At 43.4% G+C, this 18,678-nt stretch overlaps 67 non-coding genes across 67 annotated transcripts; all 67 read right to left on the bottom strand.

The window, feature by feature from the left end:
- Nucleotides 1-653: 653 nt before the first annotated feature.
- Nucleotides 654-726, bottom strand: TRNAF-AAA (transfer RNA phenylalanine (anticodon AAA)). Its single transcript has one exon. It is a non-coding gene; the product is annotated as a tRNA-Phe (tRNA).
- Nucleotides 727-956: 230 nt separating this feature from the next.
- Nucleotides 957-1,029, bottom strand: TRNAF-GAA (transfer RNA phenylalanine (anticodon GAA)). Its single transcript has one exon. It is a non-coding gene; the product is annotated as a tRNA-Phe (tRNA).
- Nucleotides 1,030-1,107: 78 nt separating this feature from the next.
- TRNAF-GAA (transfer RNA phenylalanine (anticodon GAA)) lies at nucleotides 1,108-1,180 on the bottom strand. Its single transcript has one exon. It is a non-coding gene; the product is annotated as a tRNA-Phe (tRNA).
- A 544-nt stretch (nucleotides 1,181-1,724) lies between these two features.
- On the bottom strand, nucleotides 1,725-1,797 carry TRNAF-GAA (transfer RNA phenylalanine (anticodon GAA)). The gene has a single exon. It is a non-coding gene; the product is annotated as a tRNA-Phe (tRNA).
- Nucleotides 1,798-1,875: 78 nt separating this feature from the next.
- Nucleotides 1,876-1,948, bottom strand: TRNAF-GAA (transfer RNA phenylalanine (anticodon GAA)). The gene has a single exon. It is a non-coding gene; the product is annotated as a tRNA-Phe (tRNA).
- A 78-nt stretch (nucleotides 1,949-2,026) lies between these two features.
- On the bottom strand, nucleotides 2,027-2,099 carry TRNAF-AAA (transfer RNA phenylalanine (anticodon AAA)). The gene has a single exon. It is a non-coding gene; the product is annotated as a tRNA-Phe (tRNA).
- Nucleotides 2,100-3,470: 1,371 nt separating this feature from the next.
- TRNAF-AAA (transfer RNA phenylalanine (anticodon AAA)) lies at nucleotides 3,471-3,543 on the bottom strand. Its single transcript has one exon. It is a non-coding gene; the product is annotated as a tRNA-Phe (tRNA).
- Nucleotides 3,544-3,773: 230 nt separating this feature from the next.
- Nucleotides 3,774-3,846, bottom strand: TRNAF-GAA (transfer RNA phenylalanine (anticodon GAA)). The gene has a single exon. It is a non-coding gene; the product is annotated as a tRNA-Phe (tRNA).
- A 78-nt stretch (nucleotides 3,847-3,924) lies between these two features.
- On the bottom strand, nucleotides 3,925-3,997 carry TRNAF-GAA (transfer RNA phenylalanine (anticodon GAA)). The gene has a single exon. It is a non-coding gene; the product is annotated as a tRNA-Phe (tRNA).
- A 544-nt stretch (nucleotides 3,998-4,541) lies between these two features.
- Nucleotides 4,542-4,614, bottom strand: TRNAF-GAA (transfer RNA phenylalanine (anticodon GAA)). The gene has a single exon. It is a non-coding gene; the product is annotated as a tRNA-Phe (tRNA).
- Nucleotides 4,615-4,692: 78 nt separating this feature from the next.
- Nucleotides 4,693-4,765, bottom strand: TRNAF-GAA (transfer RNA phenylalanine (anticodon GAA)). Its single transcript has one exon. It is a non-coding gene; the product is annotated as a tRNA-Phe (tRNA).
- A 78-nt stretch (nucleotides 4,766-4,843) lies between these two features.
- TRNAF-AAA (transfer RNA phenylalanine (anticodon AAA)) lies at nucleotides 4,844-4,916 on the bottom strand. Its single transcript has one exon. It is a non-coding gene; the product is annotated as a tRNA-Phe (tRNA).
- Nucleotides 4,917-5,145: 229 nt separating this feature from the next.
- TRNAF-GAA (transfer RNA phenylalanine (anticodon GAA)) lies at nucleotides 5,146-5,218 on the bottom strand. Its single transcript has one exon. It is a non-coding gene; the product is annotated as a tRNA-Phe (tRNA).
- Nucleotides 5,219-5,598: 380 nt separating this feature from the next.
- Nucleotides 5,599-5,671, bottom strand: TRNAF-GAA (transfer RNA phenylalanine (anticodon GAA)). The gene has a single exon. It is a non-coding gene; the product is annotated as a tRNA-Phe (tRNA).
- Nucleotides 5,672-5,749: 78 nt separating this feature from the next.
- On the bottom strand, nucleotides 5,750-5,822 carry TRNAF-GAA (transfer RNA phenylalanine (anticodon GAA)). Its single transcript has one exon. It is a non-coding gene; the product is annotated as a tRNA-Phe (tRNA).
- Nucleotides 5,823-5,900: 78 nt separating this feature from the next.
- TRNAF-GAA (transfer RNA phenylalanine (anticodon GAA)) lies at nucleotides 5,901-5,973 on the bottom strand. Its single transcript has one exon. It is a non-coding gene; the product is annotated as a tRNA-Phe (tRNA).
- Nucleotides 5,974-6,051: 78 nt separating this feature from the next.
- On the bottom strand, nucleotides 6,052-6,124 carry TRNAF-AAA (transfer RNA phenylalanine (anticodon AAA)). Its single transcript has one exon. It is a non-coding gene; the product is annotated as a tRNA-Phe (tRNA).
- Nucleotides 6,125-6,353: 229 nt separating this feature from the next.
- On the bottom strand, nucleotides 6,354-6,426 carry TRNAY-GUA (transfer RNA tyrosine (anticodon GUA)). The gene has a single exon. It is a non-coding gene; the product is annotated as a tRNA-Tyr (tRNA).
- A 78-nt stretch (nucleotides 6,427-6,504) lies between these two features.
- TRNAF-GAA (transfer RNA phenylalanine (anticodon GAA)) lies at nucleotides 6,505-6,577 on the bottom strand. The gene has a single exon. It is a non-coding gene; the product is annotated as a tRNA-Phe (tRNA).
- Nucleotides 6,578-6,655: 78 nt separating this feature from the next.
- On the bottom strand, nucleotides 6,656-6,728 carry TRNAF-GAA (transfer RNA phenylalanine (anticodon GAA)). The gene has a single exon. It is a non-coding gene; the product is annotated as a tRNA-Phe (tRNA).
- A 229-nt stretch (nucleotides 6,729-6,957) lies between these two features.
- TRNAF-GAA (transfer RNA phenylalanine (anticodon GAA)) lies at nucleotides 6,958-7,030 on the bottom strand. Its single transcript has one exon. It is a non-coding gene; the product is annotated as a tRNA-Phe (tRNA).
- Nucleotides 7,031-7,108: 78 nt separating this feature from the next.
- Nucleotides 7,109-7,181, bottom strand: TRNAF-GAA (transfer RNA phenylalanine (anticodon GAA)). Its single transcript has one exon. It is a non-coding gene; the product is annotated as a tRNA-Phe (tRNA).
- Nucleotides 7,182-7,259: 78 nt separating this feature from the next.
- On the bottom strand, nucleotides 7,260-7,332 carry TRNAF-GAA (transfer RNA phenylalanine (anticodon GAA)). The gene has a single exon. It is a non-coding gene; the product is annotated as a tRNA-Phe (tRNA).
- A 379-nt stretch (nucleotides 7,333-7,711) lies between these two features.
- Nucleotides 7,712-7,784, bottom strand: TRNAF-GAA (transfer RNA phenylalanine (anticodon GAA)). The gene has a single exon. It is a non-coding gene; the product is annotated as a tRNA-Phe (tRNA).
- A 78-nt stretch (nucleotides 7,785-7,862) lies between these two features.
- Nucleotides 7,863-7,935, bottom strand: TRNAF-GAA (transfer RNA phenylalanine (anticodon GAA)). The gene has a single exon. It is a non-coding gene; the product is annotated as a tRNA-Phe (tRNA).
- Nucleotides 7,936-8,013: 78 nt separating this feature from the next.
- Nucleotides 8,014-8,086, bottom strand: TRNAF-GAA (transfer RNA phenylalanine (anticodon GAA)). The gene has a single exon. It is a non-coding gene; the product is annotated as a tRNA-Phe (tRNA).
- Nucleotides 8,087-8,315: 229 nt separating this feature from the next.
- Nucleotides 8,316-8,388, bottom strand: TRNAF-GAA (transfer RNA phenylalanine (anticodon GAA)). The gene has a single exon. It is a non-coding gene; the product is annotated as a tRNA-Phe (tRNA).
- Nucleotides 8,389-8,466: 78 nt separating this feature from the next.
- On the bottom strand, nucleotides 8,467-8,539 carry TRNAF-GAA (transfer RNA phenylalanine (anticodon GAA)). Its single transcript has one exon. It is a non-coding gene; the product is annotated as a tRNA-Phe (tRNA).
- Nucleotides 8,540-8,617: 78 nt separating this feature from the next.
- On the bottom strand, nucleotides 8,618-8,690 carry TRNAF-AAA (transfer RNA phenylalanine (anticodon AAA)). Its single transcript has one exon. It is a non-coding gene; the product is annotated as a tRNA-Phe (tRNA).
- A 230-nt stretch (nucleotides 8,691-8,920) lies between these two features.
- Nucleotides 8,921-8,993, bottom strand: TRNAF-GAA (transfer RNA phenylalanine (anticodon GAA)). Its single transcript has one exon. It is a non-coding gene; the product is annotated as a tRNA-Phe (tRNA).
- Nucleotides 8,994-9,222: 229 nt separating this feature from the next.
- TRNAF-AAA (transfer RNA phenylalanine (anticodon AAA)) lies at nucleotides 9,223-9,295 on the bottom strand. Its single transcript has one exon. It is a non-coding gene; the product is annotated as a tRNA-Phe (tRNA).
- A 230-nt stretch (nucleotides 9,296-9,525) lies between these two features.
- Nucleotides 9,526-9,598, bottom strand: TRNAF-GAA (transfer RNA phenylalanine (anticodon GAA)). The gene has a single exon. It is a non-coding gene; the product is annotated as a tRNA-Phe (tRNA).
- Nucleotides 9,599-9,977: 379 nt separating this feature from the next.
- TRNAF-GAA (transfer RNA phenylalanine (anticodon GAA)) lies at nucleotides 9,978-10,050 on the bottom strand. The gene has a single exon. It is a non-coding gene; the product is annotated as a tRNA-Phe (tRNA).
- Nucleotides 10,051-10,128: 78 nt separating this feature from the next.
- Nucleotides 10,129-10,201, bottom strand: TRNAF-GAA (transfer RNA phenylalanine (anticodon GAA)). Its single transcript has one exon. It is a non-coding gene; the product is annotated as a tRNA-Phe (tRNA).
- Nucleotides 10,202-10,279: 78 nt separating this feature from the next.
- Nucleotides 10,280-10,352, bottom strand: TRNAF-GAA (transfer RNA phenylalanine (anticodon GAA)). Its single transcript has one exon. It is a non-coding gene; the product is annotated as a tRNA-Phe (tRNA).
- A 78-nt stretch (nucleotides 10,353-10,430) lies between these two features.
- TRNAF-AAA (transfer RNA phenylalanine (anticodon AAA)) lies at nucleotides 10,431-10,503 on the bottom strand. The gene has a single exon. It is a non-coding gene; the product is annotated as a tRNA-Phe (tRNA).
- A 229-nt stretch (nucleotides 10,504-10,732) lies between these two features.
- On the bottom strand, nucleotides 10,733-10,805 carry TRNAY-GUA (transfer RNA tyrosine (anticodon GUA)). The gene has a single exon. It is a non-coding gene; the product is annotated as a tRNA-Tyr (tRNA).
- Nucleotides 10,806-10,883: 78 nt separating this feature from the next.
- On the bottom strand, nucleotides 10,884-10,956 carry TRNAF-GAA (transfer RNA phenylalanine (anticodon GAA)). The gene has a single exon. It is a non-coding gene; the product is annotated as a tRNA-Phe (tRNA).
- A 78-nt stretch (nucleotides 10,957-11,034) lies between these two features.
- TRNAF-GAA (transfer RNA phenylalanine (anticodon GAA)) lies at nucleotides 11,035-11,107 on the bottom strand. Its single transcript has one exon. It is a non-coding gene; the product is annotated as a tRNA-Phe (tRNA).
- Nucleotides 11,108-11,336: 229 nt separating this feature from the next.
- On the bottom strand, nucleotides 11,337-11,409 carry TRNAF-GAA (transfer RNA phenylalanine (anticodon GAA)). The gene has a single exon. It is a non-coding gene; the product is annotated as a tRNA-Phe (tRNA).
- Nucleotides 11,410-11,487: 78 nt separating this feature from the next.
- TRNAF-GAA (transfer RNA phenylalanine (anticodon GAA)) lies at nucleotides 11,488-11,560 on the bottom strand. The gene has a single exon. It is a non-coding gene; the product is annotated as a tRNA-Phe (tRNA).
- A 78-nt stretch (nucleotides 11,561-11,638) lies between these two features.
- On the bottom strand, nucleotides 11,639-11,711 carry TRNAF-GAA (transfer RNA phenylalanine (anticodon GAA)). Its single transcript has one exon. It is a non-coding gene; the product is annotated as a tRNA-Phe (tRNA).
- A 379-nt stretch (nucleotides 11,712-12,090) lies between these two features.
- Nucleotides 12,091-12,163, bottom strand: TRNAF-GAA (transfer RNA phenylalanine (anticodon GAA)). Its single transcript has one exon. It is a non-coding gene; the product is annotated as a tRNA-Phe (tRNA).
- Nucleotides 12,164-12,392: 229 nt separating this feature from the next.
- Nucleotides 12,393-12,465, bottom strand: TRNAF-GAA (transfer RNA phenylalanine (anticodon GAA)). Its single transcript has one exon. It is a non-coding gene; the product is annotated as a tRNA-Phe (tRNA).
- Nucleotides 12,466-12,694: 229 nt separating this feature from the next.
- TRNAF-GAA (transfer RNA phenylalanine (anticodon GAA)) lies at nucleotides 12,695-12,767 on the bottom strand. Its single transcript has one exon. It is a non-coding gene; the product is annotated as a tRNA-Phe (tRNA).
- A 78-nt stretch (nucleotides 12,768-12,845) lies between these two features.
- Nucleotides 12,846-12,918, bottom strand: TRNAF-GAA (transfer RNA phenylalanine (anticodon GAA)). The gene has a single exon. It is a non-coding gene; the product is annotated as a tRNA-Phe (tRNA).
- Nucleotides 12,919-12,996: 78 nt separating this feature from the next.
- TRNAF-AAA (transfer RNA phenylalanine (anticodon AAA)) lies at nucleotides 12,997-13,069 on the bottom strand. The gene has a single exon. It is a non-coding gene; the product is annotated as a tRNA-Phe (tRNA).
- Nucleotides 13,070-13,299: 230 nt separating this feature from the next.
- On the bottom strand, nucleotides 13,300-13,372 carry TRNAF-GAA (transfer RNA phenylalanine (anticodon GAA)). The gene has a single exon. It is a non-coding gene; the product is annotated as a tRNA-Phe (tRNA).
- A 229-nt stretch (nucleotides 13,373-13,601) lies between these two features.
- TRNAF-AAA (transfer RNA phenylalanine (anticodon AAA)) lies at nucleotides 13,602-13,674 on the bottom strand. Its single transcript has one exon. It is a non-coding gene; the product is annotated as a tRNA-Phe (tRNA).
- Nucleotides 13,675-14,048: 374 nt separating this feature from the next.
- Nucleotides 14,049-14,121, bottom strand: TRNAF-GAA (transfer RNA phenylalanine (anticodon GAA)). Its single transcript has one exon. It is a non-coding gene; the product is annotated as a tRNA-Phe (tRNA).
- A 78-nt stretch (nucleotides 14,122-14,199) lies between these two features.
- TRNAF-GAA (transfer RNA phenylalanine (anticodon GAA)) lies at nucleotides 14,200-14,272 on the bottom strand. Its single transcript has one exon. It is a non-coding gene; the product is annotated as a tRNA-Phe (tRNA).
- A 78-nt stretch (nucleotides 14,273-14,350) lies between these two features.
- Nucleotides 14,351-14,423, bottom strand: TRNAF-AAA (transfer RNA phenylalanine (anticodon AAA)). The gene has a single exon. It is a non-coding gene; the product is annotated as a tRNA-Phe (tRNA).
- A 230-nt stretch (nucleotides 14,424-14,653) lies between these two features.
- Nucleotides 14,654-14,726, bottom strand: TRNAF-GAA (transfer RNA phenylalanine (anticodon GAA)). The gene has a single exon. It is a non-coding gene; the product is annotated as a tRNA-Phe (tRNA).
- A 229-nt stretch (nucleotides 14,727-14,955) lies between these two features.
- Nucleotides 14,956-15,028, bottom strand: TRNAF-AAA (transfer RNA phenylalanine (anticodon AAA)). The gene has a single exon. It is a non-coding gene; the product is annotated as a tRNA-Phe (tRNA).
- A 381-nt stretch (nucleotides 15,029-15,409) lies between these two features.
- Nucleotides 15,410-15,482, bottom strand: TRNAF-GAA (transfer RNA phenylalanine (anticodon GAA)). Its single transcript has one exon. It is a non-coding gene; the product is annotated as a tRNA-Phe (tRNA).
- Nucleotides 15,483-15,560: 78 nt separating this feature from the next.
- TRNAF-AAA (transfer RNA phenylalanine (anticodon AAA)) lies at nucleotides 15,561-15,633 on the bottom strand. The gene has a single exon. It is a non-coding gene; the product is annotated as a tRNA-Phe (tRNA).
- Nucleotides 15,634-15,863: 230 nt separating this feature from the next.
- TRNAF-GAA (transfer RNA phenylalanine (anticodon GAA)) lies at nucleotides 15,864-15,936 on the bottom strand. Its single transcript has one exon. It is a non-coding gene; the product is annotated as a tRNA-Phe (tRNA).
- Nucleotides 15,937-16,165: 229 nt separating this feature from the next.
- On the bottom strand, nucleotides 16,166-16,238 carry TRNAF-AAA (transfer RNA phenylalanine (anticodon AAA)). Its single transcript has one exon. It is a non-coding gene; the product is annotated as a tRNA-Phe (tRNA).
- Nucleotides 16,239-16,468: 230 nt separating this feature from the next.
- TRNAF-GAA (transfer RNA phenylalanine (anticodon GAA)) lies at nucleotides 16,469-16,541 on the bottom strand. Its single transcript has one exon. It is a non-coding gene; the product is annotated as a tRNA-Phe (tRNA).
- A 78-nt stretch (nucleotides 16,542-16,619) lies between these two features.
- TRNAF-GAA (transfer RNA phenylalanine (anticodon GAA)) lies at nucleotides 16,620-16,692 on the bottom strand. The gene has a single exon. It is a non-coding gene; the product is annotated as a tRNA-Phe (tRNA).
- A 530-nt stretch (nucleotides 16,693-17,222) lies between these two features.
- On the bottom strand, nucleotides 17,223-17,295 carry TRNAF-GAA (transfer RNA phenylalanine (anticodon GAA)). The gene has a single exon. It is a non-coding gene; the product is annotated as a tRNA-Phe (tRNA).
- A 78-nt stretch (nucleotides 17,296-17,373) lies between these two features.
- TRNAF-GAA (transfer RNA phenylalanine (anticodon GAA)) lies at nucleotides 17,374-17,446 on the bottom strand. The gene has a single exon. It is a non-coding gene; the product is annotated as a tRNA-Phe (tRNA).
- Nucleotides 17,447-17,675: 229 nt separating this feature from the next.
- Nucleotides 17,676-17,748, bottom strand: TRNAF-GAA (transfer RNA phenylalanine (anticodon GAA)). The gene has a single exon. It is a non-coding gene; the product is annotated as a tRNA-Phe (tRNA).
- Nucleotides 17,749-17,826: 78 nt separating this feature from the next.
- TRNAF-GAA (transfer RNA phenylalanine (anticodon GAA)) lies at nucleotides 17,827-17,899 on the bottom strand. The gene has a single exon. It is a non-coding gene; the product is annotated as a tRNA-Phe (tRNA).
- A 77-nt stretch (nucleotides 17,900-17,976) lies between these two features.
- Nucleotides 17,977-18,049, bottom strand: TRNAF-GAA (transfer RNA phenylalanine (anticodon GAA)). Its single transcript has one exon. It is a non-coding gene; the product is annotated as a tRNA-Phe (tRNA).
- A 229-nt stretch (nucleotides 18,050-18,278) lies between these two features.
- On the bottom strand, nucleotides 18,279-18,351 carry TRNAF-GAA (transfer RNA phenylalanine (anticodon GAA)). The gene has a single exon. It is a non-coding gene; the product is annotated as a tRNA-Phe (tRNA).
- A 78-nt stretch (nucleotides 18,352-18,429) lies between these two features.
- Nucleotides 18,430-18,502, bottom strand: TRNAF-AAA (transfer RNA phenylalanine (anticodon AAA)). Its single transcript has one exon. It is a non-coding gene; the product is annotated as a tRNA-Phe (tRNA).
- Nucleotides 18,503-18,678: the final 176 nt, after the last annotated feature.

Below are 18,678 nucleotides of genomic sequence, written 5' to 3'. Positions count from 1 at the left end.
CCGAAAACGCCTCCTTCCACTGTAAAACCGAGCCCGCTTTAGCATAGGAGAAGGGATGGAAATGTGAATTTTGGAACAGTTAAGGTCATTCAGTTTTTTATGACTCTTCATAAACCTATTGAAAAAAGACTATTTAAAGGGAGGATGAAGTAGAAAATCAAGTGATTTTTTATCGATTCCACTACTATTTACAGGACCAGTTTGCATAGTCAAACATTCAGGGAATACTTCCGAATGATTGTAAAATTCAAATTAGATTCAGATTTAAAAGATAATTTTAAATAAGGACTTCCGACCAATCGCGTAACTCCCTGCCTTTTTATAATTAGTAAAAGAATCGATAAAAAACCACTTGATTTTCTACTTCATCCTCCCTTTAACAACCGTGGCCGTTCCTTTTTTTATTTTTTTATAAAGCAAACAATCTACCCTTTAGAGATCCAGCGTTCATGGGCTTAAGAAGTCACGCCCCGCTCACGTCAAGAAAGACTTCCTAGAGAGGAGCTCGAGATTTCTAACTGTGTTAGGAAAGGGGGAAAAATTTAACCCCCTATCCATGGAGTTAGAAGGAGTTTTTATCCCAGCAGAGACGTACGCTATACCAGCCATTGTAATTGTTCACTTCCTAGGCTAATTTAATGGACTTCTGATATTGCCGAAACCTGGGATCAAACCAGGGACCTTTAGATCTTTAGTCTAACGCTCTTCCAACTGAGCTATTTCGGCTCTTGTTCAAGCAGCTAGGGAATTTAATCTGAAGAAAATAATTTACTTTAAGAGACACGATCCAAACACTTCTGCTGTTGCCGAAACCCGGGATCGAACCAGGGACCCTTTAGATCTTCAGTCTAACGCTCTCCCAACTAAGCCATTTCGGCTCTTTTTCATGTAACCAGGGACACTTTCCTTGGGAAAGCAGTTTACTTTAATGTACACGACCCAAAAAACTTTCATGTTGCCGAAACCCGGGATCGAACCAGGGACCTTTAGATGTTCAGTCTAACGCTCTCCCAACTAAGCTATTTCGGCTCTTATTCATGCAACCAGGTAAACTTTCCTGAAGCAAATAATTTACTTTAAGATACTCGACCCAAAAAGCTCTCGTGATGCCGAAACCCGGGATCGAACCAGGGACCTTTAGATCTTCAGTCTAACGCTCTCCCAACTGAGCTATTTCGGCTCATATTCAAGCAGCTAGGGAATTTTTCCTGAAGAAAATAATTTACTTTAAGATACACGACCCAAAAAGCTCTCGTATTTCCGAAACCCGGGATCGAACCAGGGACCTTTAGATCTTCAGTGTAACGCTCTCCCAACTGAGCTTTTCGGCTCTTATTCATGCAACCAGGTAAACTTTCCTGAAGCAAATAATTTACTTTAAGATACTCGACCCAAAAAGCTCTCGTGATGCCGAAACCCGGGATCGAACCAGGGACCTTTAGATCTTCAGTCTAACGCTCTCCCGTCTAACGCTCTCCCAACTGAGCTATTTCGGCTCATATTCAAGCAGCTAGGGAATTTTTCCTGAAGAAAGTAATTTACCTTAAGGAACACGACCCAAAAAGCTCTCGTATTTCCGAAACCCGGGATCGAACCAGGGACCTTTAGATCTTCAGTGTAACGCTCTCCCAACTGAGCTTTTCGGCTCTTATTCATGCAACCAGGTAAACTTTCCTGAAGCAAATAATTTACTTTAAGATACTCGACCCAAAAAGCTCTCGTGATGCCGAAACCCGGGGTCGAACCAGGGACCTTTAGATCTTCAGTCTAACGCTCTCCCAACTGAGCTATTTCGGCTCATATTCAAGCAGCTAGGGAATTTTTCCTGAAGCAAGTAATTTACTTTAAGATACACGACCCAAAAAGCTCTCGTGTTGCCGAAACCCGGGATCGAACCAGGGACCTTTAGATCTTCAGTCTAACGCTCTCCCAACTGAGCTATTTCGGCTCACATTCAAGCAGCTAGGGAATTTTTCCTGAAGCAAATAATTTACTTTAAGATATACTATCCAAAAAGATTTCATATTGCCGAAACCTGGGATCAAACCAGGGACCTTTAGATCTTTAGTCTAACGCTCTTCCAACTGAGCTATTTCGGCTCTTGTTCAAGCAGCTAGGGAATTTTTCCTGAAGAAAATAATTTACTTTAAGAGACACGATCCAAACACTTCTGCTGTTGCCGAAACCCGGGATCGAACCAGGGACCCTTTAGATCTTCAGTCTAACGCTCTCCCAACTAAGTCATTTCGGCTCTTTTTCATGTAACCAGGGACACTTTCCTTGGGAAAGCAGTTTACTTTAATGTACACGACCCAAAAAGCTTTCATGTTGCCGAAACCCGGGATCGAACCAGGGACCTTCAGATCTTCAGTCTAACGCTCTCCCAACTGAGCTATTTCGAATCACATTCAAGCAGCTAGGGAATTTTTCCTGAAGAAAATAATTTACCTTAAGGTACACGACCCAAAAAGCTCTCGTGTTGCCGAAACCCGGGATCGAACCAAAGACCTTTAGATCTTCAGTCTAACGCTCTCCCAACTGAGCTATTTCGGCTCACATTCAAGCAGCTAGGGAATTTTTCCTGAAGCAAATAATTTACTTTAAGATATACTATCCAAAAAGATTTCATATTGCCAGAAGTCCATTAAATTAGCCTAGGAAGTAACCAAAAGCGGGGTTTGGGGCGCCCCTCTCTTGTGTAGCAATACTGAAGAAGGGCGACACATTCGCCACCTCGCGGTAATTTCTCTCAGATCTCCGGTTTAGGTGCGACTCGTACGCCAAAATTTGCCCTATCGAGAGAGAAAAAACTATTGGCCGAAAACGCCTCCTTCCACTGTAAAACCGAGCCCGCTTTAGCATAGGAGAAGGGATGGAAATGTGAATTTTGGAACAGTTAAGGTCATTCAGTTTTTTATGACTCTTCATAAACCTATTGAAAAAAGACTATTTAAAGGGAGGATGAAGTAGAAAATCAAGTGATTTTTTATCGATTCCACTACTATTTACAGGACCAGTTTGCATAGTCAAACATTCAGGGAATACTTCCGAATGATTGTAAAATTCAAATTAGATTCAGATTTAAAAGATAATTTTAAATAAGGACTTCCGACCAATCGCGTAACTCCCTGCCTTTTTATAATTAGTAAAAGAATCGATAAAAAACCACTTGATTTTCTACTTCATCCTCCCTTTAACAACCGTGGCCGTTCCTTTTTTTATTTTTTTATAAAGCAAACAATCTACCCTTTAGAGATCCAGCGTTCATGGGCTTAAGAAGTCACGCCCCGCTCACGTCAAGAAAGACTTCCTAGAGAGGAGCTCGAGATTTCTAACTGTGTTAGGAAAGGGGGAAAAATTTAACCCCCTATCCATGGAGTTAGAAGGAGTTTTTATCCCAGCAGAGACGTACGCTATACCAGCCATTGTAATTGTTCACTTCCTAGGCTAATTTAATGGACTTCTGATATTGCCGAAACCTGGGATCAAACCAGGGACCTTTAGATCTTTAGTCTAACGCTCTTCCAACTGAGCTATTTCGGCTCTTGTTCAAGCAGCTAGGGAATTTAATCTGAAGAAAATAATTTACTTTAAGAGACACGATCCAAACACTTCTGCTGTTGCCGAAACCCGGGATCGAACCAGGGACCCTTTAGATCTTCAGTCTAACGCTCTCCCAACTAAGCCATTTCGGCTCTTTTTCATGTAACCAGGGACACTTTCCTTGGGAAAGCAGTTTACTTTAATGTACACGACCCAAAAAACTTTCATGTTGCCGAAACCCGGGATCGAACCAGGGACCTTTAGATGTTCAGTCTAACGCTCTCCCAACTAAGCTATTTCGGCTCTTATTCATGCAACCAGGTAAACTTTCCTGAAGCAAATAATTTACTTTAAGATACTCGACCCAAAAAGCTCTCGTGATGCCGAAACCCGGGATCGAACCAGGGACCTTTAGATCTTCAGTCTAACGCTCTCCCAACTGAGCTATTTCGGCTCATATTCAAGCAGCTAGGGAATTTTTCCTGAAGAAAATAATTTACTTTAAGATACACGACCCAAAAAGCTCTCGTATTTCCGAAACCCGGGATCGAACCAGGGACCTTTAGATCTTCAGTGTAACGCTCTCCCAACTGAGCTTTTCGGCTCTTATTCATGCAACCAGGTAAACTTTCCTGAAGCAAATAATTTACTTTAAGATACTCGACCCAAAAAGCTCTCGTGATGCCGAAACCCGGGATCGAACCAGGGACCTTTAGATCTTCAGTCTAACGCTCTCCCGTCTAACGCTCTCCCAACTGAGCTATTTCGGCTCATATTCAAGCAGCTAGGGAATTTTTCCTGAAGAAAGTAATTTACCTTAAGGAACACGACCCAAAAAGCTCTCGTATTTCCGAAACCCGGGATCGAACCAGGGACCTTTAGATCTTCAGTGTAACGCTCTCCCAACTGAGCTTTTCGGCTCTTATTCATGCAACCAGGTAAACTTTCCTGAAGCAAATAATTTACTTTAAGATACTCGACCCAAAAAGCTCTCGTGATGCCGAAACCCGGGGTCGAACCAGGGACCTTTAGATCTTCAGTCTAACGCTCTCCCAACTGAGCTATTTCGGCTCATATTCAAGCAGCTAGGGAATTTTTCCTGAAGCAAGTAATTTACTTTAAGATACACGACCCAAAAAGCTCTCGTGTTGCCGAAACCCGGGATCGAACCAGGGACCTTTAGATCTTCAGTCTAACGCTCTCCCAACTGAGCTATTTCGGCTCACATTCAAGCAGCTAGGGAATTTTTCCTGAAGCAAATAATTTACTTTAAGATATACTATCCAAAAAGATTTCATATTGCCGAAACCTGGGATCAAACCAGGGACCTTTAGATCTTTAGTCTAACGCTCTTCCAACTGAGCTATTTCGGCTCTTGTTCAAGCAGCTAGGGAATTTTTCCTGAAGAAAATAATTTACTTTAAGAGACACGATCCAAACACTTCTGCTGTTGCCGAGACCCTTGATCGAACCAGGGACCTTTAGATCTTCAGTCTGACGCTCTCCCAACTAAGCTATTTCGGCTCTTATTCATGCAACCAGGTAAACTTTCCTGAAGCAAATAATTTACTTTAAGATACTCGACCCAAAAAGCTCTCGTGATGCCGAAACCCGGGATCGAACCAGGGACCATTAGATCTTCAGTCTAACGCTCTCCCAACTGAGCTATTTCGGCTCATATTCAAGCAGCTAGGGAATTTTTCCTGAAGAAAGTAATTTACCTTAAGGTACACGACTCAAAAAGCTCTCGTGTTGCCGAAACCCGGGATCGAACCAGGGACCTTTAGATCTTCTGTCTAACGCTCTCCTAACTGAGCTATTTCGGCTCATATTCACGCAGCTAGGGAATTTTTCCTGAAGAAAATAATTTACTTTAAGATACACGATCCAAACACCTCTGCTGTTGCCGAAACCCGGGATCCAACCAGGGACCTTTAGATCTTCAGTCTAACGCTCTCCCAACTGAGCTATTTCGGCTCTTATTCATGCAACCAGGTAAACTTTCCTTGGGAAAGCAGTTTACTTTAATGTACACGACCCAAAAAGCTTTCATGTTGCCGAAACCCGGGATCGAACCAGGGACCTTTAGATCTTCAGTCTAACGCTCTCCCAACTGAGCTATTTCGGCTCTTATTCACGCAACCAGGTAAACTTTCCTGAAGCAAATAATTTACTTTAAGATACTCGACCCAAAAAGCTCTCGCGATGCCGAAACCCGGGATCGAACCAGGGACCTTTAGATCTTCAGTCTAACGCTCTCCCAACTGAGCTATTTCGGCTCATATTCAAGCAGCTAGGGAATTTTTCCTGAAGCAAATAATTTACTTTAAGATACACGACCCAAAAAGCTCTCGTGTTGCCGAAACCCGGGATCGAACCTGGGACCTTTAGATCTTCAGTCTAACGCTCTCCCAACTGAGCTATTTCGGCTCACATTCAAGCAGCTAGGGAATTTTTCCTGAAGCAAATAATTTACTGTAAGATATACTTTCCAAAAAGATTTCATATTGCCGAAACCTGGGATCAAACCAGGGACCTTTAGATCTTTAGTCTAACGCTCTTCCAACTGAGCTATTTCGGCTCTTGTTCAAGCAGCTAGGGAATTTTTCCTGAAGAAAATAATTTACTTTAAGAGACACGATCCAAACACTTCTGCTGTTGCCGAAACCCGGGATCGAACCAGGGACCTTTGGATATTCAGTCTAACGCTCTCACAACTAAGCTATTTCGGCTCTTTTTCATGTAACCAGGGACACTTTCCTTGGGAAAGCAGTTTACTTTAATGTACACGACCCAAAAAGCTTTCATGTTGCCGAAACCCGGGATCGAACCAGGGACCTTTAGATCTACAGTCTAACGCTCTCCCAACTAAACTATTTCGGCTCTTATTCATGCAACCAGGTAAACTTTCCTGAAGCAAATAATTTACTTTAAGATACTCGACCCCAAAAGCTCTCGTGATGCCGAAACCCGGGATCGAACCAGGGACCTTTAGATCTTCAGTCTAACGCTCTAACAACTGAGCTATTTCGGCTCATATTCAAGCAGCTAGGGAATTTTTCCTGAAGAAAGTAATTAACCTTAAGGTACACGACCCAAAAAGCTCTCGTGTTGCCGAAACCCGGGATCGAACCAGGGACCTTTAGATCTTCAGTCTAACGCTCTCCCAACTGAGCTATTTCGGCTCATATTCAAGCAGCTAGGGAATTTTTCCTAAAGAAAATAATTTACCTTAAGGTACACGATCCAAACACCTCTGCTGTTGCCGAAACCCGGGATCGAACCAGGGACCTTTAGATCTTCAGTCTAACGCTCTCCCAACTGACCAAATTCGGCTCATATTCACGCAGCTAGGGAATTTTTCCTGAAGAAAATAATTTACTTTAAGATACACGATCCAAACACCTCTGCTGTTGCCGAAACCCGGGATCGAACCAGGGACCTTTAGATCTTCAGTCTAACGCTCTCCCAACTGAGCTATTTCGGCTCATATTCAAGCAGCTAGGGAATTTTTCCTGAAGAAAGTAATTTACCTTAAGGTACACGACCCAAAAAGCTCTCGTGTTGCCGAAACCCGGGATCGAACCAGGGACCTTTAGATCTTCAGTCTAACGCTCTCCCAACTGAGCTATTTCGGCTCATATTCAAGCAGCTAGGGAATTTTGCCTGAAGCAAATAATTTAATTTAAGATAGACGACCCAAAAAGCTCTCTTGTTGCCGAAACCCGGGATCGAACCAGGGACCTTTAGATCTTCAGTCTAACGCTCTCCCAACTGAGCTATATCGGCTCACATTCAAGCAGCTAGGGAAGTTTTCCGGAAGCAAATAATTTACTTTAAGATACACGACCCAAAAAGCTCTCGTATTTCCGAAACCCGGGATCGAACAAGGGACCTTTAGATCTTCAGTCTAACGCTCTCCCAACTGAGCTTTTCGGCTCTTATTCATGCAACCAGGTAAACTTTCCTGAAGCAAATAATTTACTTTAAGATACTCGACCCAAAAAGCTCTCGTGATGCCGAAACCCGGGATCGAACCAGGGACCTTTAGATCTTCAGTCTAACGCTCTCCCAACTGAGCTATTTTCGCTCATATTCAAGCAGCTAGGGAATTTTTCCTGAAGAAAGTAATTTACCTTAAGGTACACGACCCAAAAAGCTCTCGTGTTGCCGAAACCCGGGATCGAACCAGGGACCTTTAGATCTTCAGTCTAACGCTCTCCCAACTGAGCTATTTCGGCTCATATTCAAGCAGCTAGGGAATTTTTCCTGAAGCAAGTAATTTACTTTAAGGTACACGACCCAAAACGCTCTCGTGTTGCCGAAACCCGGGATCGAACCAGGGACCTTTAGATCTTCAGTCTAACGCTCTCCCAACTGAGCAATTTCGGCTCATATTCACGCAGCTAGGGAATTTTTCCTGAAGAAAATAATTTACTTTAAGATACACGATCCAAACACCTCTGCTGTTGCCGAAACCCGGGATCGAACCAGGGACCTTTAGATCTTCAGTCTAACGCTCTCCCAACTAAGCTATTTCGGCTCGTTTTCATGTAACCAGGGACACTTTCCTTGGGAAAGCAGTTTACTTTAATGTACACGACCCAAAAAGCTTTCATGTTGCCGAAACCCGGGACCGAACCAGGGACCTTTAGATCTTCAGTCTAACGCTCTCCCAACTGAGCTATTTCGGCTCTTATTCATGCAACCAGGTAAACTTTCCTGAAGCAAATAATTTACTTTAAGATACTCGACCCAAAAAGCTCTCGTGATGCCGAAACCCGGGATCGAACCAGGGACCTTTAGATCTTCAGTCTAACGCTCTCCCAACTGAGCTATTTCGGCTCATATTCAAGCAGCTAGAGAATTTTTCCTGAAGCAAGTAATTTACTTTAAGATACACGACGCAAAAAGCTCTCGTGTTGCCGAAACCCGGGATCGAACCAGGGACCTTTAGATCTTCAGTCTAACGCTCTCCCAACTGAGCTATTTCGGCTCACATTCAAGCAGCTAGGGAATTTTTCCTGAAGCAAATAATTTACGTTAAGATATACTATCCAAAAAGATTTCATATTGCCGAAACCTGGGATCAAACCAGGGACCTTTAGATCTTTAGTCTAACGCTCTTCCAACTGAGCTATTTCGGCTCTTGTTCAAGCAGCTAGGGAATTTTTCCTGAAGAAAATTATTTACTTTAAGAGACACGATCCAAACACTTCTGCTGTTGCCGAAACCCGGGATCGAACCAGGGACCCTTTAGATCTTCAGTCTAACGCTCTCCCAACTAAGCCATTTCGGCTCTTTTTCATGTAACCAGGGACACTTTCCTTGGGAAAGCAGTTTACTTTAATGTACACGACCCAAAAAGCTTTCATGTTGCCGAAACCCGGGATCGAACCAGGGACCTTTAGATCTTCAGTCTAACGCTCTCCCAACTGAGCTATTTCGGCTCACATTCAAGCAGCTAGGGAATTTTTCCTGAAGAAAATAATTTACCTTAAGGTACACGACCCAAAAAGCTCTCGTGTTGCCGAAACCCGGGATCGAACCAAAGACCTTTAGAACTTCAGTCTAACGCTCTCCCAACTGAGCTATTTCGGCTCACATTCAAGCAGCTAGGGAATTTTTCCTGAAGCAAATAATTTACTTTAAGATATACTATCCAAAAAGATTTCATATTGCCGAAACCTGGGATCAAACCAGGGACCTTTAGATCTTTAGTCTAACGCTCTTCCAACTGAGCTATTTCGGCTCTTGTTCAAGCAGCTAGGGAATTTTTCCTGAAGAAAATAATTTACTTTAAGAGACACGATCCAAACACTTCTGCTGTTGCCGAAACCCGGGATCGAACCAGGGACCCTTTAGATCTTCAGTCTGACGCTCTCCCAACTAAGCTATTTCGGCTCTTATTCATGCAACCAGGTAAACTTTCCTGAAGCAAATAATTTACTTTAAGATACTCGACCCAAAAAGCTCTCGTGATGCCGAAACCCGGGATCGAACCAGGGACCATTAGATCTTCAGTCTAACGCTCTCCCAACTGAGCTATTTCGGCTCATATTCAAGCAGCTAGGGAATTTTTCCTGAAGAAAGTAATTTACCTTAAGGTACACGACTAAAAAGCTCTCGTGTTGCCGAAACCCGGGATCGAACCAGGGACCTTTAGATCTTCTGTCTAACGCTCTCCTAACTGAGCTATTTCGGCTCATATTCACGCAGCTAGGGAATTTTTCCTGAAGAAAATAATTTACTTTAAGATACACGATCCAAACACCTCTGCTGTTGCCGAAACCCGGGATCCAACCAGGGACCTTTAGATCTTCAGTCTAACGCTCTCCCAACTGAGCTATTTCGGCTCTTATTCATGCAACCAGGTAAACTTTCCTTGGGAAAGCAGTTTACTTTAATGTACACGACCCAAAAAGCTTTCATGTTGCCGAAACCCGGGATCGAACCAGGGACCTTTAGATCTTCAGTCTAACGCTCTCCCAACTGAGCTATTTCGGCTCTTATTCACGCAACCAGGTAAACTTTCCTGAAGCAAATAATTTACTTTAAGATACTCGACCCAAAAAGCTCTCGCGATGCCGAAACCCGGGATCGAACCAGGGACCTTTAGATCTTCAGTCTAACGCTCTCCCAACTGAGCTATTTCGGCTCATATTCAAGCAGCTAGGGAATTTTTCCTGAAGCAAATAATTTACTTTAAGATACACGACCCAAAAAGCTCTCGTGTTGCCGAAACCCGGGATCGAACCTGGGACCTTTAGATCTTCAGTCTAACGCTCTCCCAACTGAGCTATTTCGGCTCACATTCAAGCAGCTAGGGAATTTTTCCTGAAGCAAATAATTTACTGTAAGATATACTTTCCAAAAAGATTTCATATTGCCGAAACCTGGGATCAAACCAGGGACCTTTAGATCTTTAGTCTAACGCTCTTCCAACTGAGCTATTTCGGCTCTTGTTCAAGCAGCTAGGGAATTTTTCCTGAAGAAAATAATTTACTTTAAGAGACACGATCCAAACACTTCTGCTGTTGCCGAAACCCGGGATCGAACCAGGGACCTTTGGATATTCAGTCTAACGCTCTCACAACTAAGCTATTTCGGCTCTTTTTCATGTAACCAGGGACACTTTCCTTGGGAAAGCAGTTTACTTTAATGTACACGACCCAAAAAGCTTTCATGTTGCCGAAACCCGGGATCGAACCAGGGACCTTTAGATCTACAGTCTAACGCTCTCCCAACTAAACTATTTCGGCTCTTATTCATGCAACCAGGTAAACTTTCCTGAAGCAAATAATTTACTTTAAGATACTCGACCCCAAAAGCTCTCGTGATGCCGAAACCCGGGATCGAACCAGGGACCTTTAGATCTTCAGTCTAACGCTCTAACAACTGAGCTATTTCGGCTCATATTCAAGCAGCTAGGGAATTTTTCCTGAAGAAAGTAATTAACCTTAAGGTACACGACCCAAAAAGCTCTCGTGTTGCCGAAACCCGGGATCGAACCAGGGACCTTTAGATCTTCAGTCTAACGCTCTCCCAACTGAGCTATTTCGGCTCATATTCAAGCAGCTAGGGAATTTTTCCTAAAGAAAATAATTTACCTTAAGGTACACGATCCAAACACCTCTGCTGTTGCCGAAACCCGGGATCGAACCAGGGACCTTTAGATCTTCAGTCTAACGCTCTCCCAACTGACCAAATTCGGCTCATATTCACGCAGCTAGGGAATTTTTCCTGAAGAAAATAATTTACTTTAAGATACACGATCCAAACACCTCTGCTGTTGCCGAAACCCGGGATCGAACCAGGGACCTTTAGATCTTCAGTCTAACGCTCTCCCAACTGAGCTATTTCGGCTCATATTCAAGCAGCTAGGGAATTTTTCCTGAAGAAAGTAATTTACCTTAAGGTACACGACCCAAAAAGCTCTCGTGTTGCCGAAACCCGGGATCGAACCAGGGACCTTTAGATCTTCAGTCTAACGCTCTCCCAACTGAGCTATTTCGGCTCATATTCAAGCAGCTAGGGAATTTTGCCTGAAGCAAATAATTTAATTTAAGATAGACGACCCAAAAAGCTCTCTTGTTGCCGAAACCCGGGATCGAACCAGGGACCTTTAGATCTTCAGTCTAACGCTCTCCCAACTGAGCTATATCGGCTCACATTCAAGCAGCTAGGGAAGTTTTCCGGAAGCAAATAATTTACTTTAAGATACACGACCCAAAAAGCTCTCGTATTTCCGAAACCCGGGATCGAACAAGGGACCTTTAGATCTTCAGTCTAACGCTCTCCCAACTGAGCTTTTCGGCTCTTATTCATGCAACCAGGTAAACTTTCCTGAAGCAAATAATTTACTTTAAGATACTCGACCCAAAAAGCTCTCGTGATGCCGAAACCCGGGATCGAACCAGGGACCTTTAGATCTTCAGTCTAACGCTCTCCCAACTGAGCTATTTTCGCTCATATTCAAGCAGCTAGGGAATTTTTCCTGAAGAAAGTAATTTACCTTAAGGTACACGACCCAAAAAGCTCTCGTGTTGCCGAAACCCGGGATCGAACCAGGGACCTTTAGATCTTCAGTCTAACGCTCTCCCAACTGAGCTATTTCGGCTCATATTCAAGCAGCTAGGGAATTTTTCCTGAAGCAAGTAATTTACTTTAAGGTACACGACCCAAAACGCTCTCGTGTTGCCGAAACCCGGGATCGAACCAGGGACCTTTAGATCTTCAGTCTAACGCTCTCCCAACTGAGCAATTTTGGCTCATATTCACGCAGCTAGGGAATTTTTCCTGAAGAAAATAATTTACTTTAAGATACACGATCCAAACACCTCTGCTGTTGCCGAAACCCGGGATCGAACCAGGGACCTTTAGATCTTCAGTCTAACGCTCTCCCAACTAAGCTATTTCGGCTCGTTTTCATGTAACCAGGGACACTTTCCTTGGGAAAGCAGTTTACTTTAATGTACACGACCCAAAAAGCTTTCATGTTGCCGAAACCCGGGACCGAACCAGGGACCTTTAGATCTTCAGTCTAACGCTCTCCCAACTGAGCTATTTCGGCTCTTATTCATGCAACCAGGTAAACTTTCCTGAAGCAAATAATTTACTTTAAGATACTCGACCCAAAAAGCTCTCGTGATGCCGAAACCCGGGATCGAACCAGGGACCTTTAGATCTTCAGTCTAACGCTCTCCCAACTGAGCTATTTCGGCTCATATTCAAGCAGCTAGAGAATTTTTCCTGAAGCAAGTAATTTACTTTAAGATACACGACGCAAAAAGCTCTCGTGTTGCCGAAACCCGGGATCGAACCAGGGACCTTTAGATCTTCAGTCTAACGCTCTCCCAACTGAGCTATTTCGGCTCACATTCAAGCAGCTAGGGAATTTTTCCTGAAGCAAATAATTTACTTTAAGATATACTATCCAAAAAGATTTCATATTGCCGAAACCTGGGATCAAACCAGGGACCTTTAGATCTTTAGTCTAACGCTCTTCCAACTGAGCTATTTCGGCTCTTGTTCAAGCAGCTAGGGAATTTTTCCTGAAGAAAATTATTTACTTTAAGAGACACGATCCAAACACTTCTGCTGTTGCCGAAACCCGGGATCGAACCAGGGACCCTTTAGATCTTCAGTCTAACGCTCTCCCAACTAAGCCATTTCGGCTCTTTTTCATGTAACCAGGGACACTTTCCTTGGGAAAGCAGTTTACTTTAATGTACACGACCCAAAAAGCTTTCATGTTGCCGAAACCCGGGATCGAACCAGGGACCTTTAGATCTTCAGTCTAACGCTCTCCCAACTGAGCTATTTCGGCTCACATTCAAGCAGCTAGGGAATTTTTCCTGAAGAAAATAATTTACCTTAAGGTACACGACCCAAAAAGCTCTCGTGTTGCCGAAACCCGGGATCGAACCAAAGACCTTTAGAACTTCAGTCTAACGCTCTCCCAACTGAGCTATTTCGGCTCACATTCAAGCAGCTAGGGAATTTTTCCTGAAGCAAATAATTTACTTTAAGATATACTATCCAAAAAGATTTCATATTGCCGAAACCTGGGATCAAACCAGGGACCTTTAGATCTTTAGTCTAACGCTCTTCCAACTGAGCTATTTCGGCTCTTGTTCAAGCAGCTAGGGAATTTTTCCTGAAGAAAATAATTTACTTTAAGAGACACGATCCAAACACTTCTGCTGTTGCCGAAACCCGGGATCGAACCAGGGACCCTTTAGATCTTCAGTCTAACGCTCTCCCAACTAAGCCATTTCGGCTCTTTTTCAAGTAACCAGGGGCACTTTCCTTGGGAATGCAGTTTACTTTAATGTACATGACCCAAAAAGCTTTCATGTTGCCGAAACCGAACCAGGGACCTTTAGATCTTCAGTCTAACGCTCTCCCAACTGAGCTATTTCGGCTCTTATTCATGCAACCAGGTAAACTTTCCTGAAGCAAATAATTTACTTTAAGATACTCGACCCAAAAAGCTCTCGTGATGCCGAAACCCGGGATCGAACCAGGGACCTTTAGATCTTCAGTCTAACGCTCTCCCAACTGAGCTATTTCGGCTCATATTCAAGCAGCTAGAGAATTTTTCCTGAAGCAAGTAATTTACTTTAAGATACACGAACCAAAAAGCTCTCGTGTTGCCGAAACCCGGGATCGAACCAGGGACCTTTAGATCTTCAGTCTAACGCTCTCCCAACTGAGCTATTTCGGCTCACATTCAAGCAGCTAGGGAATTTTTCCTGAAGCAAATAATTTACTTTAAGATATACTATCCAAAAAGATTTCATATTGCCGAAACCTGGGATCAAACCAGGGACCTTTAGATCTTTAGTCTAACGCTCTTCCAACTGAGCTATTTCGGCTCTTGTTCAAGCAGCTAGGGAATTTTTCCTGAAGAAAATTATATACTTTAAGAGACACGATCCAAACACTTCTGCTGTTGCCGAAACCCGGGATCGAACCAGGGACCCTTTAGATCTTCAGTCTAACGCTCTCTCAACTAAGCCATTTCGGCTCTTTTTCATGTAACCAGGGACACTTTCCTTGGGAAAGCAGTTTACTTTAATGTACACGACCCAAAAAGCTTTCATGTTGCCGAAACCCGGGATCGAACCAGGGACCTTTAGATCTTCAGTCTAACGCTCTCCCAACTGAGCTATTTCGGCTCACATTCAAGCAGCTAGGGAATTTTTCCTGAAGAAAATAATTTACCTTAAGGTACACGACCCAAAAAGCTCTCGTATTGCCGAAACCCTGGATCGAACCAAAGACCTTTAGATCTTCAGTCTAACGCTCTCCCAACTGAGCTATTTCGGCTCACATTCAAGCAGCTAGGGAATTTTTCCTGAAGCAAATAATTTACTTTAAGATATACTATCCAAAAAGATTTCATATTGCCGAAACCTGGGATCAAACCAGGGACCTTTAGATCTTTGGTCTAACGCTCTTCCAACTGAGCTATTTCGGCTCTTGTTCAAGCAGCTAGGGAATTTTTCCTGAAGAAAATAATTTACTTTAAGAGACACGATCCAAACACTTCTGCTGTTGCCGAAACCCGGGATCGAACCAGGGACCCTTTAGATCTTCAGTCTAACGCTCTCCCAACTAAGCCATTTTGGCTCTTTTTCAAGTAACCAGGGACACTTTCCTTGGGAAAGCAGTTTACTTTAATGTACACGACCCAAAAAGCTTTCATGTTGCCGAAACCCGGGATCGAACGAGGGACCTTTAGATCTTCAGTCTAACGCTCTCCCAACTGAGCTATTTCGGCTCACATTCAAGAAGCTAGGGAATTTTTCCTTAAGCAAGTAATTTACTTTAAGAAACACGACCCAAAAAGCTCTCGTGTTGCCGAAACCCGGGATCGAACCTGGGACCTTTAGATCTTCAGTCTAACGCTCTCCCAACTGAGCTATTTCGGCTCACATTCAAGCAGCTAGGGAATTTTTCCTGAAGCAAATAATTTACTTTAAGATATACTATCCAAAAAGATTTCATATTGCCGAAACCTGGGATCAACCCAGGGACCTTTAGATCTTTAGTCTAACGCTCTTCCAACTGAGCTATTTCGGCTCTTGTTCAAGCAGCTAGGGAATTTAACCTGAAGAAAATAATTTACTTTAAGAGACACGATCCAAACAATTCTGCTGTTGCCGAAACCCGGGATCGAACCAGGGACCCTTTAGATCTTCAGTCTAACGCTCTCCCAACTAAGCCATTTCGGCTCTTTTTCATGTAACCAGGGACACTTTCCTTGGGAAAGCAGTTTACTTTAATGTACACGACCCAAAAAACTTTCATGTTGCCGAAACCCGGGATCGAACCAGGGACCTTTAGATCTTCAGTCTAACGCTCTCCCAACTGAGCTATTTCGGCTCACATTCAAGCAGCTAGGGAATTTTTCCTGAAGAAAATAATTTACCTTAAGGTACACGACCCAAAAAGCTCTCGTATTGCCGAAACCCTGGATCGAACCAAAGACCTTTAGATCTTCAGTCTAACGCTCTCCCAACTGAGCTATTTCGGCTCACATTCAAGCAGCTAGGGAATTTTTCCTGAAGCAAATAATTTACTTTAAGATATACTATCCAAAAAGATTTCATATTGCCGAAACCTGGGATCAACCCAGGGACCTTTAGATCTTTAGTCTAACGCTCTTCCAACTGAGCTATTTCGGCTCTTGTTCAAGCAGCTAGGGAATTTAACCTGAAGAAAATAATTTACTTTAAGAGACACGATCCAAACAATTCTGCTGTTGCCGAAACCCGGGATCGAACCAGGGACCCTTTAGATCTTCAGTCTAACGCTCTCCCAACTAAGCCATTTCGGCTCTTTTTCATGTAACCAGGGACACTTTCCTTGGGAAAGCAGTTTACTTTAATGTACACGACCCAAAAAACTTTCATGTTGCCGAAACCCGGGATCGAACCAGGGACCTTTAGATCTTCAGTCTAACGCTCTCCCAACTGAGCTATTTCGGCTCATATTCAAGCAGCTAGGGAATTTTGCCTGAAGCAAATAATTTAATTTAAGATAGACGACCCAAAAAGCTCTCTTGTTGCCGAAACCCGGGATCGAACCAGGGACCTTTAGATCTTCAGTCTAACGCTCTCCCAACTGAGCTATATCGGCTCACATTCAAGCAGCTAGGGAAGTTTTCCGGAAGCAAATAATTTACTTTAAGATACACGACCCAAAAAGCTCTCGTATTTCCGAAACCCGGGATCGAACAAGGGACCTTTAGATCTTCAGTCTAACGCTCTCCCAACTGAGCTTTTCGGCTATTATTCATGCAAACAGGTAAACTTTCCTGAAGCAAATAATTTACTTTAAGATACTCGACCCAAAAAGCTCTCGTGATGCCGAAACCCGGGATCGAACCAGGGACCTTTAGATCTTCAGTCTAACGCTCTCCCAACTGAGCTATTTTCGCTCATATTCAAGCAGCTAGGGAATTTTTCCTGAAGAAAGTAATTTACCTTAAGGTACACGACCCAAAAAGCTCTCGTGTTGCCGAAACCCGAGATCGAACCAGGGACCTTTAGATCTTCAGTCTAACGCTCTCCCAACTGAGCTATTTCGGCTCATATTCAAGCAGCTAGGGAATTTTTCCTGAAGCAAGTAATTTACTTTAAGATACACGACCCAAAACGCTCTCGTGTTGCCGAAACCCGGGATCGAACCAGGGACCTTTAGATCTTCAGTCTAACGCTCTCCCAACTGAGCAATTTCGGCTCATATTCACGCAGCTAGGGAATTTTTCCTGAAGAAAATAATTTACTTTAAGATACACGATCCAAACACCTCTGCTGTTGCCGAAACCCGGGATTGAACCAGGGACCTTTAGATCTTCAGTCTAACGCTCTCCCAACTAAGCTATTTCGGCTCGTTTTCATGTAACCAGGGACACTTTCCTTGGGAAAGCAGTTTACTTTAATGTACACGACCCAAAAAGATTTCATGTTGCCGAAACCCGGGACCGAACCAGGGACCTTTAGATCTTCAGTCTAACGCTCTCCCAACTGAGCTATTTCGGCTCTTATTCATGCAACCAGGTAAACTTTCCTGAAGCAAATAATTTACTTTAAGATACTCGACCCAAAAAGCTCTCGTGATGCCGAAACCCGGGATCGAACCAGGGACCTTTAGATCTTCAGTCTAACGCTCTCCCAACTGAGCTATTTCGGCTCATATTCAAGCAGCTAGGGAATTTTTCCTGAAGCAAATAATTTACTTTAAGATACACGACCCAAGAAGCTCTAGTGTTGCCGAAACCCGGGATCGAACCAGGGACCTTTAGATCTTCAGTCTAACGCTCTCCCAATTGAGCTATTTCGGCTCTTATTCATGCAACCAGGTAAACTTTCCTGAAGCAAATAATTTACTTTAAGATACTCGACCAAAAAGCTCTCGTGATGCCGAAACCCGGGATCGAACCAGGGACCTTTAGATCTTCAGTCTAACGCTCTCCCAACTGAGCTATTTCGGCTCCTATTCAACCAGCTAGGGAATTTTTCCTGAAGAAAGTAATTTACCTTAAGGTACACGACCCAAAAAGATCTCGTGTTGCCGAAACCCGGGATCGAACCAGGAACCTTTAGATCTTCAGTCTAACGCTCTCCCATCTGAGCTATTTCGGCTCATATTCAAGCAGCTAGGGAATTTTTCCTGAAGCAAATAATTTACTTTAAGATACACGACCCAAAAAGCTCTCGTGTTGCCGAAACCCGGGATCGAACCTGGGACCTTTAGATCTTCAGTCTAACGCTCTCCCAACTGAGCTATTTCGGCTCACATTCAAGCAGCTAGGGAATTTTTCCTGAAGCAAATAATTTACTTTAAGATATACTTTCCAAAAAGATTTCATATTGCCGAAACCTGGGATCAAACCAGGGACCTTTAGATCTTTAGTCTAACGCTCTTCCAACTGAGCTATTTCGGCTCTTGTTCAAGCAGCTAGGGAATTTTTCCTGAAGAAAATAATTTACTTTAAGAGACACGATCCAAACACTTCTGCTGTTGCCGAAACCCGGGATCGAACCAGGGACCTTTGGATATTCAGTCTAACGCTCTCAGAACTAAGCTATTTCGGCTCTTTTTCATGTAACCAGGGACACT

Source organism: Phalangium opilio, unplaced genomic scaffold (genome assembly GCF_054372755.1).
Source record: "Phalangium opilio isolate 3A_F unplaced genomic scaffold, DU_Popi_V2 ptg000217l_1, whole genome shotgun sequence".
In the NCBI taxonomy this organism is placed as follows: Eukaryota; Metazoa; Arthropoda; class Arachnida; order Opiliones; family Phalangiidae; genus Phalangium; species Phalangium opilio.
Note: the sequence above shows the minus strand (reverse complement) of the source record. Positions and strands in the feature narration are given on the sequence as shown.